Source organism: Oryctolagus cuniculus, chromosome 10, assembly GCF_964237555.1.
Source record: "Oryctolagus cuniculus chromosome 10, mOryCun1.1, whole genome shotgun sequence".
In the NCBI taxonomy this organism is placed as follows: domain Eukaryota; kingdom Metazoa; phylum Chordata; class Mammalia; order Lagomorpha; family Leporidae; genus Oryctolagus; species Oryctolagus cuniculus.
The window spans coordinates 32,887,767-32,909,340 of NC_091441.1; the positions used below are offsets into that span (position 1 = coordinate 32,887,767).

At 39.2% G+C, this 21,574-nt stretch overlaps 1 long non-coding RNA gene across 1 annotated transcript in view; it reads right to left on the minus strand.

Moving 5' to 3' along the window:
• Positions 1-5,841: 5,841 nt before the first annotated feature.
• Positions 5,842-21,574, minus strand: part of LOC103349332 (uncharacterized) — a 54,098-nt gene continuing 38,365 nt past the window's right edge. The window contains exons 2-3 of the long non-coding RNA XR_517543.4: positions 13,999-14,150; positions 5,842-6,139 (exon numbers count right to left, since the gene is read on the minus strand). This is a non-coding gene — a long non-coding RNA (uncharacterized lncRNA). The remainder of the gene's footprint in view (positions 6,140-13,998; positions 14,151-21,574) is intronic.

Consider the following 21,574-nt stretch of genomic DNA (forward strand, 5'->3'; position numbering starts at 1 on the left):
CCACAGGCGGAGGATTAGCCTATTGAGCCGCAGCGCTGGCCAGAGGTTGGCTTTTATAGGAGAAAATGGAAGGATGGGTAGCACATCCAGAGACCTGATACCTAGATGTATCATCTTAGGCCAGGTCCTTAAACTTAAACTTCTCTGTATGTAAGGAAAACTTGCCTACTTATCTACTGTTAGGCAGTATGTGGTCACAGATAGGATGGACGTTAAGGGGGGGAAGCCATTGTAATCCATAAGCTGTACTTTGGAAATTTATATTCATTAAATAAAAGTAAAAAAAAAGTAAAAAAAAAAAAAGATAAGAAAACCTATTAAATGACACATCTAAACACTTTATATGCTTCAGGGAAATTTAACCTCAATTGATCAAATCAAGAAGTCATCATTGTGAGGTAACAAGTAAAGCCACTGCCTGCAAGCCTGGCATCCTATATGGGCACTGGTTTAAATCCTGGTTGCTCCACTTCCAATCCAGCTCGCTGCTAATGGCCTGGGAAGAGCAGCAGAAGATGGCCCAAGTACCTGTGTACCTGCCACCCATGTGAGAGACCTGGATGAAGCTCCTGGCTCCTGGCTTTGGCCTGGCCAATCCTGACCACTGCAGCCATCTGGGGAGTGAACCAGTAGATACAAGATCTCTCTCTCTCTCTCTCTCTCTCTCTCTCCCCCCCCCCCCCACTCTATCTCCCTTTCTCTCTAACTCTGATTTTAAAATAAACAACTAAAATCTTTAAAAACAAGAAAGTAAACTGGAAGCATTCATTTCTTTCCTTGACCAGGCATTTAAGGAAGAAGGGTGGGTTAAGAAGTGAGTGAATGGGAATAAAATATCCAGATTTTTCTCTGCCATTCTTCACTATGTATCTGAGATACTATAAACCATACTTCTGTTTCCAATCATACAATGAATATCTTGATATTTTACATTTGCAAAAATATGAATGATAGTCAAACCTATTTGAGGAAGAAGATACATCACATTTATAAACTTACTTAAGTAAAAATTCCCCAAAAGCAGTAGTGATGAACATTTATTAAATACTCACCAGGTGCCTATACTTATACTACAAATGGCAATGTATACAAAAAGTTTTAAAAATGATGAGCAACAATAAACTGGAATTTAGACTCTAAACTTGTAATCACTTTTTCAAGATAATAAAAACAGCAGGAATACTATAAACATATGTAACACCTCTAATTCTTTTGTTTCCAGTACTAAGTCATATGGTCTAAAATTTTGTAACGTAAGTTTGCAAGTCAAACATTTTATGAAGATTTGAGTAGAAAAGAAAACTACGATGATCCTTTTACTCTCAGTGGGAAAAATTATTGTTTTGGAAGTGTACATTGGCTATTTACAAATGCAGAGAGAGATATATATGAAAAAGTGGGAGAGAGAGAGAGAGATCTTTCATATGTTGGTTCATTCCCCAAATGGAGACAAATATAGTAAAAATTTAACTTGTTGAGAAAGGAAGAAATATTGCTAGGATTCCAGTTGTTCAGAAAATTAATCCAAGGTATAGTCAATAAACAAGAGCAGGTTCTGCTTTCAGCTTCAGCCTCATCCATAAATGACACCATCCCGTTTTCCAGTGTCTCAGAACTAAAAGCTTGAAAGGGTGGGTAACTTCTTCTCTTGCAATCTTACTTTCAAATCTGAGTACATATGTCTTTAAGTATAGCTAATAGTAAGTATTACATTTGTGTTTCCTCTTCCATAACTTTAGATACAACCTCTAAGGTTGACATTCTCTGATAATAATATTGAGGTGGGGCTGGCGTTGTGGTGCTGTGGGTTACACTGCTGTCTGTGATGCTGGAATCCCACGTTAGAGCCAGTCTTGGCTGCTCCGTCTCCAGTCCAGCTAGTTGGTAGTGCACCTGGGAAGGCAGCAGGAAACAGCCCAAGTGCTGGGGCCCTACCACCTAGGTGGGAAACCCTGATAAGAGTTCCTAGCTCATGGCCTTGGCTGGGCTCAGCCCCAACCATTGTGACCATTTGTGGAGTGAATCAGTGGATGAAAGATCTCTTTCTCGAACAGGTCATCAAAGAAGGAGGTACCTTTATCTGAAGGGAGGAGAGAACTTCCACTCTGACTACGACCTTGTCTAAATATGATCAGAGTTGGTGAACTCAAAAGGCTTCCATAGCCTTGGCAACTGATGACAAGAGCCTGGGGTGACTACTGATGCCATAGACAAGAGTGTCAATTTGTTAAGTCAACAACAAGAGTCACTGTGCACTTACTCCTCATGTAGGATCTCTGTCCTTAATGTGCTGTACATTGTGATTTAATGCTATAACTAGTACTCAAACAGTATTTTTCACTTTATGTTTCTATGTGGGTGCAAACTGTTGAAATTTTTACTTAATGTATGCTAAATTGATCTTCTGTATATAAAGAGAATTGAAAATGACTCTTGATGTGAATGGAAGGGGAGAGAGAGCGGGAAAGGGGAGGGTTGCAGATGGGAGGGAAGTTATGGGGAGGGGGGAGCCATTGTAATCCATAAGCTGTACTTTAGAAATTTATATTCATTAAATAAAAGTTAAAAAAAGATCTCTTTCTCTCTCTATATAACAGCCTTTCAGATAAATAAATCTTTAAGAACAAACTCAAAATGGAGCTACCGATATTTGGCAAGAATTAGCATGAGGTTGTGTAGAGTATAAAGATACAAAGCTTATTTCTTGATGCCTCATAAGCAGAAAATTTATTATTTAATTTTTAAAAATATTTATTTTTTATTTGAAAGGCAGAGTTACAGAGAGGCAGAGGCAGAGAGAGAGAGAGAGAGAAAGAGAGAGAGAGAGATCGATCGATCTTCCATCTGCTCATTCATTTTCTGAATGGTCTCAATGAGCTGTACCTATCTGAAGCCAGGAGTCAGGAGCTTCATCTGGGTTTCCCACATGGGTACCGGGGCCCAAGCACTTGGGCCGCCCTCCATTTCTTTCTCAGGTGCATTAGGAAGGGGCTGGATCTGAAGTGGAGCAGCTGGGACACCAACCAGAGCCCATATGAGATGTTAACATTGCAGGTGGCTGCTTTACCTGTTATGCCACAACACAAGACCCATACAAGAAAATTTAACTCATCACCTGCTCCTGCATTCCACAATACTCCCGCCAAGCTCCTGTGTCAACTTACAGCCTCCAGGTAATCTAGCTCTGGCCTATCCCTCCCTTCACCCTTGCTTCCCTACCCTCAGCAGCCACAATCATCTGCTTTTTCTGGTGGCCACAATGAACTCATTCTTGCCCTAGCGTGCTGCCATTCTCATGGACTGAAATCCAATACCTCCAACTTTCATGTGACTGGCTCTTTTTATTTAGGTCTTAGCACAAATCCACATCTTTAGACAGGTCTTTCCTGTCCATGGAGAACAGAACAATTCCCTCCTCATGTCACTCTATCAACTTACCCTGTTATCTTCCTCAGTGAACATTTTAAAATTTTTCACATTTCTCTTATTTGCATGTTTATAAATTAATTGTGAATTTCTGCTACTAGCAGGGTAGCTCTTTAAACCTGGGAACTCTTTGTGCTTTGCTTATCACTATTTTCCTGAATCCTGAAAGAGACCATGCCTCACAGTATACAGTGAGTGTTCAATAAATATTTGTGGGCAAGTGTGTATATGTGTGTGAATATGAGCTCTCAGTGGTGTGGAAAAGGCAGGAAGTTTCAGGGACAGAGGACAAAGAAAGGTTCTTGGGTAAGCAGATCATGATGTGGTCAAATTTACTATTCTATAGGAATAGAAATATATACGCAAGTATAGTTGCACTTGGGTCATCCTCCACTGCCCTCCCAGGCCACAGCAGAGAGCTGGACTGGAAGAGGACCAACGGGGACTAGAACCCGGCACCCATATGGGATGCCGGTGCTGCAGGTGGAGGATTAACCAAGGGAGCCACAGAGCTGGCCCCGGTGTTTCTACTTTTTACTTGTTAAATATTATGGTTAGTGCTTAATTAAGCCTGGGATTAAAGAGTGGATTAAAATTATGTCTTTGTAAAAATTAATGAAAATAAAAGTAGGGGTTAGGGGGATGGAGGAGGTGGGGAAGAAAGTATGGTTATCTTCTTAGAGCTGTATCTATAAAATACATGAAATCCATTCTCTTTAGATTAATAAAACATTTAAAAGAGATCTGAATTAAAGTCACTGATGTGGTGATGCCAGTTTGAGTTCCAGATGCTCCACTTCCAATGCAGCTTCCTTCTAATGCATATGGGAAGACTGCTGGTGATGGCCCAAATGCTTGGGTCCCTGCTACTCTTGTAGGAGATTCTGATGGAGCTCCTAGCTCCTGGCTTTGGTCTGGCTCAGTCCTGGCTGTTGAAAATATTTTTGAGGTAAACAAGCAGATGGGAAACCTCTCTCTCTCTCTCTCTCTCTCTCTCTCTCTCTCTTTCAAGTAGATGAAATAAATAAATAGTTATACATTTTTCATTGAAATTTAAAAACCTGAAGATTATAGTATTGGCTGAAATTTCAAAGAAAGGTTGCACCTCACAGCAATCTTGTAACATGGGTAAGATTTTTATGAATTGTACTATATTAATCTGCAGTAACAATCCCCACAGTTCAGTGGATTAAATAGCAGTGACAGGCTGGTGTTTAGCTTGGCAATTCTACTCAGACGTACTGGGATCAGGTTGATGACAGCTCTGCCATCTTCAGCCTGTGTTTGCTAAGATTGTTCTAGTGTTGCCAGCAGTTGGAAGGCAGAAGTGACTAGCAAAGAACGTGAAGGCAGTTTTCAATGACCAGGATTCAGGGTGGAGGCGGCAGATTGTCTGCATTCTCATTCCACTGGTGCATATCTTAGTCAAATGTCCATAGATAAATATGCGGGAAATGTGCAAACATAATTTACCTATGTCTCCAAGAACCAGAGGAAGTAGATAGCAGGGAATTGCAAATGGGCACAGCTACAGTCTTCTCTGTATTTATTTAAAACCTGATGTTCATGAATGCTCAATTATAAGACTCTCTACCAAACCGATTTGCCATGTAGCTAGGCCTAGGATTTTTTTTTTCTTTTTCTTTTCTGAAAATATTTATTTATTTTGAAAGTCAGAATTAAAGAGAGAGAAGAAGGGAGGGAGAGAGAGATATCTTCCATCTGCTGGTTTGCTTCCCAGATGGTTGCAATGGCCAGGGCTGAGCCAGGCCAAAGCCAGCAGATTTATCAAGGTCTCCACATGGGTGGCAGGGCACAAATATCCAGACATCTTCTGCTGATTTTCTCAGGCCATTTAAATGGAGCTGGATCAGAACTGGGAACAGCCACGACATGAACTGGAATCCATATGGGATGTTGGTGTCACAGACAGCAGCTTTACCTGCTATGCCACAGTGCTGGCCGCTGGGTTTAGGATCTTACCATCCTATCTTCTTATTTACCACTAGTTTACTGAGGCATACTGTGCTGAGGAAGACAAGACCTCCTGTATTTCTTATGATGAGGTCTTCCAGAGAATCGGTGCATGGATAATACTGCCAGTAGCCTTTTGAGGAAGTTTCCTTCTCATCTAATTAAACAGCACTGCCTTTTCCCCCATGCCTTCCTGTTTTCCTGATTCTTGTTCTAATATTTCAGTCACATTTTGTAAAAGAACTGGTGAATGAAAATAGTCTCCCAGGAGAACTATTGATTCTGAGTGGTTGTTGATTTGTTACAGCTTGCAAGACATTTAATAGCTACACAGATGTTTTTGTTAGTTTAAAACAAATCACCACATATTTGAGGTGACTTTAATTTTTCATTAAACATGAAAGACAGACAAAATTTAACAACTTTAAAATTCACCCAACATTGATTTTACTGTTTTATTGTTTAGAGCTCAAAATTTTAAATCAGAGAAAAAACATGTCAGTGAACAATATTTATCAAATATTGGGATAGAGTCTTCCTTGTTTCTGTGCAGGAGTTGACAACATGCTTTCAAGGAATGACAGCTTCCTTGTGCAGACCAGACGAACTTACTGCAGAACTCGGATTGTGCAAAAGCCCATACCTGGTTCTAGTCTGGGTTAGGATGGACTGGGTGATGTGGACAAGTGATGTACAACATGCTGTATCCTCAGGTTCCTCCATTCTTACATTCAACCAACTGTGTATTGAAAATATTCAAAAAAATCAGGACTGTATGGAACAGGTACAGACATTTTTCCTGTCATTATCCTGAAATAATATAGTATAACAGCTATTTATGTAGCATTTACCTTATAGCAGGCACTATAAATAATTTAGAGATGATTTATAGTATACAGGAAGATATGCAAGAGTATATTCAAGTACTACACTATTTTATATAAAGGACCCAAGCATCCATGGATTTTGGCATCTGTAGTGGTTTCTAGAACCAGTCCTCTGCAGACACTGAGGGATGACATATATATTTTGGCTTCAGATTCCTCACTTATAAAACAGAGTTTTGGTCAAGATGACCTTTAAATATTCTTAAAGTCTTGACTTTTAAAATCAAGAAATGAAAAGACATGAGTTCTATAACAGAACTAGAAAAATACAGAGAAGGAAAATGATATTAATTTTATAGCAAAAAAATTAATTTATTATTTCAACAAAAAGCCTGCCTATTCATTAGGTGAAAAGTACTGTGCCAGAGGTACGAGAATGAGCAAAGTAAATTTTGTCTCCTGTCTTCATGCAGATTTTAGTTTAGCAAACAAGGTAACGAGAAAGTGAGCAATATGTTCATTTAAGAGTAAGCCACTTTTGTCTCTATAAATAAAACACTACTAAGAGAATAGCAAGAGATGGAGTTGGATGCAGGTAGGGTGCCTAATTATGAAAGTCTTTAATCCCAGGTGCAAGAAAAGTTCTAACTTTCAGTATAGACCACCATAAAGGATTTCCAAATTAAATGAGGTAAGCTAACAGGAATATTGAAGGAAAAGTAACATCTGGGATGAACTGGACCATATTTTCCTTGAATTTGTATTTAACATATTGACTTGTTCTGTAGTTTATATGTACAGTTACTCACTGATATATGCAGTGACCCCAATGATCATTCGCTTCCTCTTGTGTTCCCTCTTTACCCACTATCACTTAACCACCAGCTCATGACTGATAATTTACAACCTGGTCCGGAGTATACCTGCTGCTTGCAATATAAAGATATGGCCCAGTAGGCAATTGCAATTGACTAACACAAGCAGATTGATCTGTTTCACTGAGTGGGACCACACATGTTTCATGGCAAAGATTAGACAGTGATTCAGCATTCATGAGGAAACGTAACAACAAAAGGTTAGTAGAATAGTCCTAGGAGTGGAGCCATATTGGGAGCAATTGTGGAAGGAAATGGTCTGGATTTATTATCTACATTAAAGATATTGTGGGTCCCATGGATACCAGGAGTGTCATGGAGACCTAGCTAATAGGTTTTTTATTGGATTATTGTCAGGCTGCTGCACCTGCTTTGAGAAGGAACGTTTGCTGCGTTTCCTGGCAGAGACTACAAGCTGTGAAGCTGAGAACAATCACTGGGGTTGGAAATGGAACTGATTGCTTTTCAGAACTTTTGCAAGTATTGCAGGGCTGGTCTCCCAAGTGTGGAAGAATATGAAGAAATTACAAATCCAGAAAATAAAAAATTTCTCTTTGAGTACTCACATTTTGTTTTGGAATTAAAATATTCAAGTAGAAGAAGATTGTATAAGACACTGAAACACCAAAGTTAGTCATCTAATTAATTATTGAGCCCATGTGATTCCTTTCCATACATTTTTTTTTGACAGGCATAGTGGACAATGAGAGAGAGAGACAGAGAGAAAGGTCTTCCTTTTGCTGTTGGTTCACCCTCCAATGGCAGCTGCAACTGGCGTGCTGTGGCAGGCGCACTGCGCTGATCTGAAGCCAGGAGCCAGGTGCTTCTCCTGGTCTCCCATGTGGGTGCAGGGCCCAAGGATCTGAGCCATCCTCCCCTGCACTCCTGGGCCACAGCAGAGAGCTGGCCTGGAAGAGGAGCAACTGGGACAGAATCTGGCACCCCGACCGGGACTAGAACCCAGGGTGCCAGCGCCGCAGGTGGAGGATTAGCCTATTGAACTGTGGTGCTGGCCCATACATCTTCTAAGACTTCTAAATATAGATATATTTTTTCTTTCTAGCTGACTTTTTTCATATTTTTTAGATAGTCAAGGGGCAGTATAAGAATAAGGTATGCAGTGGAGGATGGCCCAGGTGCTTGGGCCCTGCACCCCATGGGAGACCAGGAAAAGCACCTGGCTCCTGGCTCCTGCCATCGGACCAGCGCGGTGCGCCGGCTGCAGCGGCGGCCATTGGAGGGTGAACCAACGGCAAAGGAAGACCTTTCTCTCTCTCTCTCTCTCACTGTCCACTCTGCCTGTCAAAAAAAAAAAAAAAAAAAAAAAAAGAATAAGGTATTCTTAGAATGTTGACATGAAGGTAGACACAGTTTCCATACAATATAATTGGATGTATGGAGCTTGTTCAATAATGTCAGCATTGTTCTAGAATAATTACAAAAATAATTCTCGGTTTTGGTCTGGCTTAGTAATTCTGTAAGGTAGTCACCTAAATTGTCTGGTCACCTAAGTGAAGTGATAACTCCTAAACCACATTTTTCTCTTTCTTCTTCACTAGTTAACAGAAGTATAATTACAATTTTTGGTTCAACAAATGAACATATGCATGCATGAATAAGTGAATAGATAAGCAGTCATAGCCAGGTATATCAGAGTGCTACTGAGTGGGTGGCATCAGGTAATTATTGTGTAATATACACTCATACAGTCATGACCAACAGAAACTGATTACTTTTAAAAATTATTCTTGTGCCTAATCACAGAGTAGTGACTTGTACCTTGAAGAAACTAATTTTAAAGATTTATTTGAAAGGCAAAGTCTCTCTCACACACACACACACACACACAGAGAGAGAGAGAGAGAGAGAGAGAATTTTCCATTTGCTGGTTGGGTCAAGCTGAAACCAGGAGTTTCATCCAGGTATTCCCTATATGGATGCAAGGGCCCAGGGACTTGGGCCATCTTCCACTGCTTTGCCAGGTACATTAGCAGGGAGTTGGATCAGACATGGATTAGCTGGTACTTAAACTGGTGCCCATATGGGATGCTGGCATCACAGGCAGTGGGTTAATCTGCTATGCCACAATGCCAGCCCTGAAGAGACTAATTTTAAACCAGAGGCATTGACACAGGGTAATTTTAAGTAATAGGCACTGATAAACTGATGGTCATGGCCACTGTTTTTAGATATTTTTCCTGCTTTTAGGTAATTTTGGCGACCCTAGGTTTTTTCCTCAGGGTAGTATTATATCACTGTTAAAACACTTAGTTGTGTAGTGTTGTGGTTATTTACATCTCTTTGTCCTGCTTGTTTTTGAGATCCTTGAACTTGAAAGAAGAGATCCCATATTCTTCTTTGTTTCCCCAGCACCTACCTGGGTGTTTGGTATACAGTAAATGCTCAATGAACATTAATTTCTGATGAGGCATATGAATTTAGTTCCTGGCACTTACATATATCCATTGTCATTGCTATTTATCCTTTCTGGGTAGCACTTCTTAGAGCTTCTCAGTTCTATTCTCTGAGGATTTACATTTGATCAGATGGTTCTTAAAGGACAAAAAACTTTGAAGAATCAAAAGGATTCCTTATTTTTTGAAAGTTTAGAGACTTTGACACTAGTGGATATCTACTCCTTAAATAACTGTGATAGACAATTGCATATTCAGACTTCTAAGCAACTACACAGGTGACTAGAAAGGACATATTTATATATATTAACCAGTAATAACAGACAACTACTTTCAGTAACTTCAAGCAGAACAGGAGTAGGTTTTTCTGGTTTCTGGTCTGCACTGAGCCTGTCTGCCTATTTATTTAAAATTTGTCCTACAAATATGGCGAGATGCCCAAAAAGGCCAGCAATGAAATGTGAGTCATTGGAATGGCTATGACTCAGAACTTGGGATCCCAAGCTGCTAAACTCTCAGACCAGATTTGGACTGGTGCCTTGAGGGCTGCTTCCAATTTGTTATTTGTTAAATCTAAGTTCTCCTGCTGGCTCAATTAATGAGACACGAATGCAGTTACTTTGGTGCATCTTTTGCAGCCATATGCCGCATGATGTGTGGAAACACCACCAGACTGGGAATCACAAGACACACATTCTGCTGCCAATCCTACCACTGACTAACCTTGTGTCTTGTGGCAAGTGGCTTTGTTTTCTCAGGTCTAAGTTTCTATGTTAATAAACTGAATTGATTGCCAAAACATTTTCTCTCTCTGTGATATCTCCTTTTTTACTTCATTTTATTTTATTGTGATAACATTTACCAAGATACCTACCTTCCTGGAAAAAAAAAATTTAAGGGCACAACACAGTATTGTTAACTATAGGTGTGTGTTTGTACAGCAGATCCTGAAAACTCATTCATCTTTTATAACTGAAACAAGATACCTGTGGAAGAACAATTCCTATTTCTGCCTACCCCTAGTCCCTGGCAACTACCATTCTACTCTCTGAGTTTATTTTTGTATCTCATAAATTGGAATTAGGTATCATTTATCCTTCTTTGGCTTATTTCCTTTAGCATACTATCCTCCAGCTTCATCCACATTGTTGCATATGGCAGGATGCAAAAATCTCTCTAATGTCATCACCTCATAAACCTCTGTGTCACTTTTAAAAGATGAGTGTCATGAGCACAAATGTATAGTACTCCCCAAGGTCAACTCACACCCTTGAGTATGTTACCTTATCAAGTTGGAAAACTCTAAGAGGAAGGAAAGCGCCTGCACCTGATTACTGCTGTGCAAAGCTCTCCAGCCACATGCCAACTCCTGACCTTTGTAATCAGTGCTGCCTGAGCTGCTTGGTGTATTCTCTGGATGAGTGAGCAGGTGGATGTCAAGAGTCTCCTCACTGAACGTGCTGCCTGATCCCATGTTGTGTACTCTGGTGAGAGTTTGCTCTTAGAGAAGGAAAGGCTCCAAGAAAACTCATGAATGAGGCCCAGGAGGAAGTACTCTGCACTTGGAGTAAGAGCTCCAGCATTCAGTTCTTTCTAGCCTGGGTAGTAATCATGTATCCTTGAGGTAATCAGCCCATCTCGGTGATGCTTGATTTCAACTGAAGAAGATAATGCATGCGCCGTGAAGTTATCAGGAGATTAAAAAGGAAGAAAAAGTCAGTCATGAAAAAGCTAGAATGCACAAGGAAATTTTAGTCATTATTATAAGAAATTAGGAAGTTGTTTAACCAGAAACAAAAATTCCCAGCTGAAATTTAAACAGGCAGATGTTGTGAGACCTGAAACACATCACAAGGAAGAATAAAAAATTGAGCACCATAACAGTTCCAGTATAACCTCTCCTCATTCTTTGAGATTCATCACTGCTTGTTGGGTGCTGAGATTGAGCATGGCTCTGGAGGCCAGAAAAAGATCCCTAATTCTCCACTTAGAAACACTATCTCAGAAACTCCCCTGTGTTCAGAGGGGAATGATTTTTAGGCATTAAAATTTCATGAAATTTTTCCTTTTGGATAATCTCTCTGTAGTAGGGACATCTTCTGATGGGAGATTTCCACATAGATTTTGATGAAAAGGAGATGACATGCCTTAGGAAGTAAGTGTAGATAAAGAGTTTGAGTGTAAGAGAAAACATTGTTCATATTAGAGAAAATCAAATGACTTGGTACCCTTAACTGTCAGTCTAAAGGTGTGTGCCTCAGTATCACAGTCCCTGGTCTAGCCACATAGGCCACATGCACACTGGCAAGGAACAAAAAACCCAATACAATTCAGGTTCACCACTTATGGAAGACACCATCTCAACCCAGCACAAAGCTTGGCTGGCATAGTTTATCCTGAATACACCCACACCAAGCACATCTTCTTTTCTTCAAAACCTACCCTACCCTCTTGCCTAATAAATGCCAGTTACTGAAACCCCCACATCAGAAACCTGGCAGAGGTTCTAGTCTTCTTCTCTTCATATGAACCTGTTCACCTTAGCATCTTTTTTTCCACTTATTGTTTTATAATCTCAATATAATCTCTTTAGATCATATGCTATTTTTAATTATTTTATCTTTAATTGCTGCAAGAATGGCATGCAGGTGGGGACCGAATTGCAAATCTATGAAATGCCATCTACTTCACATTCCTTGTATCATAGAGTTTATTTTATGATTGTGATGATAATAGAATGGATTTTGAGCATTAGTCAGGTACTAAGCTCTGCACATCATTTTAAACTTATTATCTTGTTGACCACCCCATAGCATTACCTCTCACTATTTACTCTGTTGCTACAATGAATCTTGTATTCAGATTTACTCTAGTTCCCTGGGTCTTCTTTACCTTACTTTGGAATTCCCCAAGGCAAGGAGTTCTTTCCAAGATGGCTCTTGACTGCCTCCTCACTTCGTTGCCCCTCGCCAAAGCATCCTAAATTACTGTCCACAGGATTTTCTCCCTGCACTGGTCTATGCTCTTCAAATACCTAGATCACCATCTCTTTCCTTTCACATCTGCCATAATGCTTTTCTTTAACATTTTTGTTCTTTCCATTTCCTCCAGGAGCCTTACCCAACCTGCTAGACAGTTCTAGCTCCTCTCATGGACATTTGGGATTTGCTCTGTGTGGCAGTCACTATTTGTTTTAGTGTCAGCATCTCAGAGTTTTCATTTTTGAAGAATTGCTATCCTCTAAGGAAACAGACTAAGCAAGAGGGCTGGAAGATGGGCTGTTTTATTGGCGTTGAGAAAACATAGCTATCTTTGGAATCTGACTTAAAATGCAATTATATTTACATACCAGCCAGTAACTACTGAGCTGGCTATTTTGATAGCAATTCCTGCTCCTTGAATCCTAGGGACAAAGTTTATTCCTAATTATCTGAGGCCTTTGTTGCATCTCCTGAGGCTTCCTTGACCATTCAAATACATTAGCTCTTCTTTGTGCTTTGACAAGCCAGCATTCACTTCTGCTGTTTTGAGGAGTCTCTGATCAACATAGAGGCTCTCCTTTGAGCAAACCTCACATGCTCTGCTTGTTCTCTTATTGTCCCTTTCACCCTTGGCTCAGTACCATTTACCCTCCCATGCATTTATAATTCTGCCCCCTTGAGAGCAACCGGCATGAGGACATGCAGTGGTTTATCCTTGTGTGGCAAGTGCTTGGCCAGCCACTTGGATAAAGAAAGTGTTCAAAACTTGATGGGCAAATTAATGAGACCACAGAAAAGAGCTGCTATGTGACTGTGAGGTTGAGTGGCAGTGAGATAAAGGGAAGCTGAGCAGAAACAGGATGCAAATCACATACTCATGGGAAGTTGGCAAAGGAGGACTTGCCAACCAAATGTGGACGATAAGGGGTAGGGGGATGACTTTGAGATGCTGAGACAGAGTAAGGCAAATGGAAGATAACTTGGCTGTCATTTCACTTAACAGGGCAGGAAGAAAACTCATCTTATTTATTATTCTTAGGCAATACAATGAAAGTCTAAAAGATTTTTTTGAATGATTTGATAAATGTCTGGGTAAAGAAACAATAAGCAATCTTCAGGGAAGATTGGAGCAGCTGGAGTGTTTTCTGCCATTTATTTAAAGTTGTGGTGATGCAATCTCTCTTAGCCTTTACCCTGGGCTGCTGCCATCAGAAGTCAGCATAGAGCCCTGTGTGCAGAAGCTGTGGCCATATAGCTCCAGCAGCCTTGCCTGGGGACACTGATGTCAACAAGCCTGATGTCATGCTCTCTCCAGTTTTTTCATAGGTTAACACCCATGGGGCCAGGGCTTTCCAAACTATGCCCTGAGTCTTGGGATTCCATGGTGGCTTCTCACTTTGCTCACCCCACTGGTCCTTCCCTGGCCACATCCTTAGATGTGCTTGCATCAGTCATGCTAAAAGAATTCAGAACATTAGGGAATTCAGTGAAATTGAATGACCTCTTGCTTATTTTTGTGACTGTGGTCTTACACAAAATCCTCTGTTGACAGCATTTTCTTCAACCGTATTTTCCTAGAAGTTGCATCAACCTAGTTCTTCCCCAAGATATTTGGATAATTCATTTCACTTTATGGAGTCTCAGCTTCATTATCTGCAAAAAAGGATAGCAATTGTTGTTTCTATTTCACACACTTGTAGGTGAAAGCCTAGTGGAATAAAGAATGGGGAAATTTCTGGAAGCAAAGTTGCTCATGGTATTGTCATTGCTGTTTCTATTGCCACACTCTTCTCTGAGTTGATCACACCTATCTCCTTCAACATCTTCTTGTTGGAGATGCACTGTTAACCTTGAAACACAGTCTAGAGAGAATAGGGAATATCTAAAAATTATAATCTTCCTCTCTTCTCCCATCCAATCTTTTTTCCAATAAAAACTTGGGATCAATTGTCATAGAATACAGATAAGTCAATTCATTGTGGTCTCTGTTTTTTTATTATCTTTTGATATATGCTGTCATTTCCAAAGATTATTGAAAACAAACATATTTGACCTTCTTTTTGATAAGAACAAAAACCTTATGAGGGCTTTGTAATGTATGTTAGTGCTATTAAATATTTATGGTTATAATTCAGCTGTATTAGTTTCTAGGGCTGCTGTAACAAAGTGCCACAGACTAGGTGATTGAAACAACAGAAACCAATTGTCTCCTACATCAAAGTGCTAGATTTTGTTACTTCTGTGAACTGTGAAGGAGAATTTGTTTTATTCCTCTCTCATAAATTTTGCTGGTTTATGGATAATCTTTGATTTTTGGCTTATAGATCTTTGCCATTTTCTTCTCCTGGCATTCTCACGTTGTGTGTATCTATATATCTATTTAATCTTTGTGTAAAAATACCAGTTATATTGGATTATGGACATTCCCTACACCAGTATGATGTCCTCTTAACTACTAATATCTGCCACAAACCTATTTTCAAATAATACCATATTATGAGGTACTGGGAACTAGGACTTCCACATAAGAACTTCAGGGGGCACAATTCAACTCACAACCTTACCATCACCACCACCACCAACATGACCGTCATCATCATCACCCTATCAACATTGTGAGAAGTGGATCCTCAGGGCTACTATTCCCCGAGAGTCTGTCTTGACATATTCTTTCTGTGTGTTAGAGGGAAGAAATCTAATGTTTCTCCATGAGACATCATAGTGCACTTTCCTTTGGACTCACAGAATTATTTTTGAAGTTGAGCTGTTTCATAATCCTATTGATGGAAACTCACATGAATAGCATCCATGGATACTTAGACTGTTAAAACCTCATCAAACATGTATTTTCTGTTCCATCTCTAAATGTCTGTTATAATAAGATGAACAGCTCCCACGTGGTGCAGAATTCTGTGACACACTGCAGGGGGATTCAGTTAAAGTTAATTGGTCACATTTAGGCTAACTTTCATAATCCTCAAAGTGAAAATACAGAGTACTATTGTGTTTTTATGGTAACATGCATTGGAAAGCTATAAGAATTAATCCCTCCTTTTCCCCCTTCCTTTTTTAGAGCATTATCATCTCCTGCTTAGAAGTCTAGTAGCCCCAAGATGTCAGAGATTGCAATTTAGAAAGGAAAAGTGAAATCAACCCACCCTATGGGTTCAGAACCTGACTGACTGAGCAAATTGCAGCCTGTAGTTTTTGCCTAAGAGTCAGGTAGGCAGGCACATCAACTGCTGTGTGTGCAAGGGTGGGAGGGCACGTTTTCTGTCTTAAAACACAATTTATGGAGGTGGTGACTGCCACAATGAGCATGTCTGAATGGGTGATTGAAACAATTTCCCATATGAGAATGATGCCAGTGAGCATTAAGACTGGTGATGTCTTCATATTGTTGTCAAGTGCTCTCTCTAAATTCAGTGGAGAAACAGCATGGGCAAGGAAAAAAGAGAGTAAATAGATGGTATATATTATCAAGATAAAAATCAAAAGACAAACTTTTGAAAGTAAAAGTATAAAATCACTGAATCCATCATGCATAACTTGTAAATGCTTTGTAAAATTAGGATAAAAATAAAGCAAATGAATGAGCAAATGAATAAAATGACAAACAACAAACACCTCAAAACATACTAACATACCTATCAGATTCAGTCATTTTCATCTTCCCTTTCTTCCATTTCACATTCATCATTCTCTTCCTGTGTAATCCTTGGTTTAAAGTTGGTAAGTGCACACAAGAAACCTCAAACATTGCTAAACCCAAGAAAATTCCATAACTCTATAAATCATTCTAGTGTTTCATTAAGCAAATAATTTCCAATACCTCACTGTATGGGATTTTCCTAGACCATTCAGATTTTGTTGGGGAGGCATTTTTGTTCCCCTTGTCTAAAAGAAGCCTCCAGGATAGCCTCTGTTCTGTTCTTACCTAAGTGTTCTTGTGCATTTCTGCTGCTTTGCCCTTGTGACCAAGGCTCACAAAGAAGGCAGACACTGTATCCAACGTCTCAATTCCATGCTTCCTCTTGGTGACAATGCTCAAAACATGTACACGGACCATTTGAATTCATCTGAACTGTTAAGGGGATTCTTTCTAATGACTTTCTGTTTTTATGATCTTCTTTGAAGCTTTCACCTCCTAGCTGGGTGCTGCCTGCTTCAGGAACCCTCTTTGATAGTGAAGGATGCTCAGTGCTTCTGTGCTGAACTCCCAGGATGTTTATTTATTTATACTCGCCTGTTGCTATGTGAATGCATTCAAGTTTTTCTAGCCTGTCTTGGTACTGCTTTCTTCTCATCATACCACCTGTTTCAACTGTTGAAGGCAAGAAAATGTCTTCATTTTATTTTCTGTCTCTATACTCTTCTTATCTTCCTAACTTTCCCTTTATTTCTAGATATCCTCAACTATCACCATCCCTCAGATCTAGAAATAGACATTGCATCATTCATAGCAGAGTAATAGAGAACAGAATTCATTTTAGCTAAATCAATAAGTGCTTATTATAGTGTAATATTATTAAATAACATAATCATCCAGTGGGCTAAAAAACCAAAATGTATATCAAGCTTTCAAGAATAGCTCCCAAGCCCACCATACTGTAACATACTGTAACTGACCACTGAGAAAACTGCTAATTCTTCATGGTAGTCAATAATATCATAACCCAGAAGCTGACATGAGCTGGAAGTGGCTATCACCAGCAAACTACTCTAGCTCAGCAGTTATTATCGTCAGCCTTAAGACTGCAACTGAGCCGGCGCCGTGGCTCAATAGGCTAATCCTCCACCTTGCGGCGCCGGCACACCGGGTTCTAGTCCCGGTTGGGGCGCCGGATTCTGTCCCGGTTGCCCCTCTTCCAGGCCAGCTCTCTGCTATGGCCAGGGAGTGCAGTGGAGGATGGCCCAGGTGCTTGGGCCCTGCACCCCATGGGAGACCAGGAAAAGCACCTGGCTCCTGGCTCCTGCCAGGATCAGCGCGGTGCGCCGGCTGCAGCGGCGGCCATTGGAGGGTGAACCAGCGGCAAAAGGAAGACCTTTCTCTCTCTGTCTCTCTCTCTCACTGTCCACTCTGCCTGTCAAAAAAAAAAAAAAAAAAAAAAAAAAAAGACTGCAACTGAACCTGTTACAATCTGCATCAGCAACCCTTGACTCTCATAAAGCTATTGAACAGACCTTGAGACCTCTACTAAAATGCTGTCATTAAACACCTAATGTCTCCATGGTTGTGCTTGCCAGAAAAATAGCAGAGGCTGACAGTGCCACCTCCACTTACATTCTGCTTTCAAATATCATATAAATGAATCCAGTTGTCTAAAGTTATACCACATCTAGAGTCCTAGATTCAATGGTCCCTAAGAAATATGTTTTCCAGTTTTTTCATCTCAGTGGAACAAGGTAGCACCCTGGACAGAGGTTGTGAGTAGGGGGATGGGATGAATATGACACGCTGATCTGTCATATCACAGTCACCTTTTATTTTTCTCAGTTTTATCATTTATGATCAGTAGGCCTCTTCTATTGACACATCCTGTTTATACAAAGTAGAACTCTTGATCTTCTTTGCTTTATTCCATCCTTGCTTAGTTTAGTCTCTTGACTTTTTCAGTCTGTATTATTGTAGAAACCTTATTGCCTATTACTATTCTTTGTTTTCATTAAATCCTATTTTGTTTATCCAATATACTGTTCTTTGATTTATTTACTCATTGAGTTCATTAATAATTTACTGAGTGTCTGCTTTGTGTAATACCTGTGTTCTAAGTCAAATGAGTATGCTGTCTTCAGGATGTTTAATCATCGTGTGGTGATGGTAGTTATAGGGTCCTGGAGGATAAGACAAAATTCCTCATGATATTTATATTCCAGTGGAGAGAAGCAGATAATAATCAAACAAATAAATTTTTCCTTTATTGCCACATCAAACCTGTGGTCAAGAACATCAAAGTTCTTCTTAAGAGTTTTATTAAATCTACACGTTCAATCACTTTGAGAAGCACCATTTAATTCCAATCATATCCATGCACCTATCTCCCTGCTTCAAGACATCCAGATGGGGGACTTTATGTTGGGCCATTGTTGGCCACTGAGCAGACAGGGAACTTCAGTGTGCTCAAGGTCACCAAGGCTACGTACACTAAGAAGCAGTTCCAGAAATTTTGAGTCTGTATACTCAGCTACATCTTTCCCAGCTACATCTCTGGTCTCATCTCACAGCACAACCCTACTTTCACCACCTTTCTTAAACCCACTAAATTCTTTACCACCTTATACCTTCTACTCTTTCAACAGCAGAAGTTTTCCCCTGGGAACTTCACATGTATAGTTACTTTCTATCTGTCAGAAATCAGATCATTGTCAACCTTCTAAGATATACCACTCCAGTTCCTTCAGATCTTATCACCTCCCTGTATTTTCTTTGTAGAAGCAATAACCACCTGAAATTATTTACTTGTCATTTTTTCATTTTTCATACCAGAACATAAACTCCATAAAGAATATTGCTTCTTTATTGGTTTGATCACCAATGTGTAGACCATGCTGGAATTTTATGAACATTCATCTAATTAATAAATTAATGAGGAATATATCAATATCTTTTAACTCATGTTTTGCCTCCTCTGTGGAAACTTTTTTTCAAATTTTTAATTTAATAAATATAAATTTCCAAAGTACAACTTTGGGATTATACTGGCTTTTCCCATCATACCTCCCTCCCATGCACAACCATTGCATCTCCAACTCCCACTCTCATCCCATTCTACATCAAGATTCATTTTTAATTATCTTTATATACAGAAGATCAACTTAGTATATACTAAGTAAAGATTTCAACAGTTTGCACCCACTCTTATATTTAACAGAGATCACTTTTCAGTTACATTTAAACGCCCAAGCATAATTGTGTGTTAATTAAAGAATTCAATCAATGGTATTAAGTAGAACAAAAAATACTAAAAGGAATAAAAGAGTAAGTTGTTCCTTGAGAATCAGGACAAGGGATGATCAAGTCATTGTTTCTCATAGTGTCTATTTCACTTCAACAGGTTTCCTTTAGGTGGGTTTTTCATAAATTGCTTTGATTGTATTGAGGAACGTTCCTTCTATACCCAATTTGCTTAGAGTTTTCATCATGAAAGGGTGTTGTATGTTATCAAGTGCTTTCTCTGCATCTATTGAGATAATCATATGGTTTTTCTTCCAGAGTTGATTAATGTGGTGTATCACATTGACTGATTTGCACACATTGAACCATCCCTGCATACCATGGATAAATCCCAGTAGGTCTGGATGGATGATCATTCTGATGTGTTGTTGCATTCTATTGGCCAGAATTTTATTGAGGATTTTGCGTCTATGTTCATCAGGGAAATTGGTCTGTAATTTTCTTTCAATGCTGCATCTTTTTCCGGCTTAGGAATTAGGGTGATACTGGCTTCACAGAAAGAATTTGGGAGGGTACTCTCTTTTTGGATTGTTCTGAGTAGTTTGAGAAGAATTGGAGTTAGTTCTTCTTTAAATGTCTGGTAGAATTCAGCAGTGAATCTATCTTTCCTGTGCTTTTCTTTGTTGAGAGGGCTTTTATTACTGATTGAATTTCTGACTCAGTTATGGGTCTGTTTAGGTTTTCTGTGTCTTCATGGTTCAGTTTAGGTAGGTTGTATGTGTCCAGGAATCTACCCATTTCTGTTAGATTTCCCTGTTTTCTGGCATACAACTCTTTGTAGTAATTTCTGATGACTCTTTTTATTTCTCTACTGTCTGTTGTTATATTCCCTTTTTCATCTCTAATTTTATTGATTTGCATCTTTTCTTTCCTTTTTTTGGTTGGGCCAATAGGGTGTCAATTTTGTTTATTTTTCAACAAATAAGCTCTTCATTTGGCTGATCTTTTGTAATATTTTTATTCAATGCTGTTGATTTCTTCTCTAATTTTAATTATTTCTCTTCTCCTATTAGTTTTGGGTATGGTTTGTTGCAGTTTTTCTACATCTTTGAGATGAATCCATAGCTCATTTATTTGGTGCCTTTCCAGTGTATTGATGTAGGTACCTATTGCTATAAACTTTTCTCTTAACACTGCTTTTGCTGTATTCCATAAGTTTTGATATGTTGTGTTGTTATCCTCATTTACTTCCAAAAATTTTTTGGTTTCTCTTTTGATTTCTTCTATGACCCAGTATTCATTCAGGAGCATGTTGTTTAGTCTCCATGTGTTTGCATATGTTCTAGGGATTCCTGAGTTGTTAATTTCCAGCTCCATTCCACTGTGGTATGAGAAGCTGCATGGTATGATTCTAATTCTTTTAAATTTGCTGAGACTTACTTTATGGCCTAATATGTGGTCAATCCTAGAGTAGGTTCCATGTACTGCTGAGAAGAATGTGTATTCTTGAAGTGTAGGATGAAAAGTTCTGTAGATATCTGTTAGATCCATTTGGGCTATAGTGTCTATTAAATCTGCTGTTTCCTTGTTGATCTTCTGTCTGGTTGATCTGTCCATTGTTGAAAATGGAGTATTGAAGTTCCCTAATACAATTGTATTGGAGTCTACATCTCCCTTTAAGTTACTTAACATATCTTTTAAATAACTGGGTGCCCTGTAATTAGATGCATATATGTTTATAATAGTTACATCTTCCTGTTGAATTGTTCCTTTAATCATTATATAGTGTCCCTCTTTGTCTCTCTTAACAGTTTTAGTGTTAAAGTTTATTTTGTCTGATATTAAGATGGCTATGCCAGCTCTTTTTTGGTTTCTGTTGGCCTGGAATATCTTTTTCCAGCCTTTCACTTTCAGTCTGCATGCATCTTTGTTGGAAAAATGTGTTTTTTGTAAGCAGCAAATAGATGGGTTCTGTTTTTAATCTATTCAGCCAGTCTGTGTCTTTTAACTGGAGAGTTGAGGCCATTTACATTCAATATGACTATTGATAAGTAGTGACTTTGCCCTGCCGTTTTTCCAAAGATATTTCTAACATATAGTTTGAACTTCCTGTGATCTCTACTGAGAGATTTTCTTCCTTTACTTTCTTTCGTATTGATGACTGTGTTTCTCTGTGCAACAC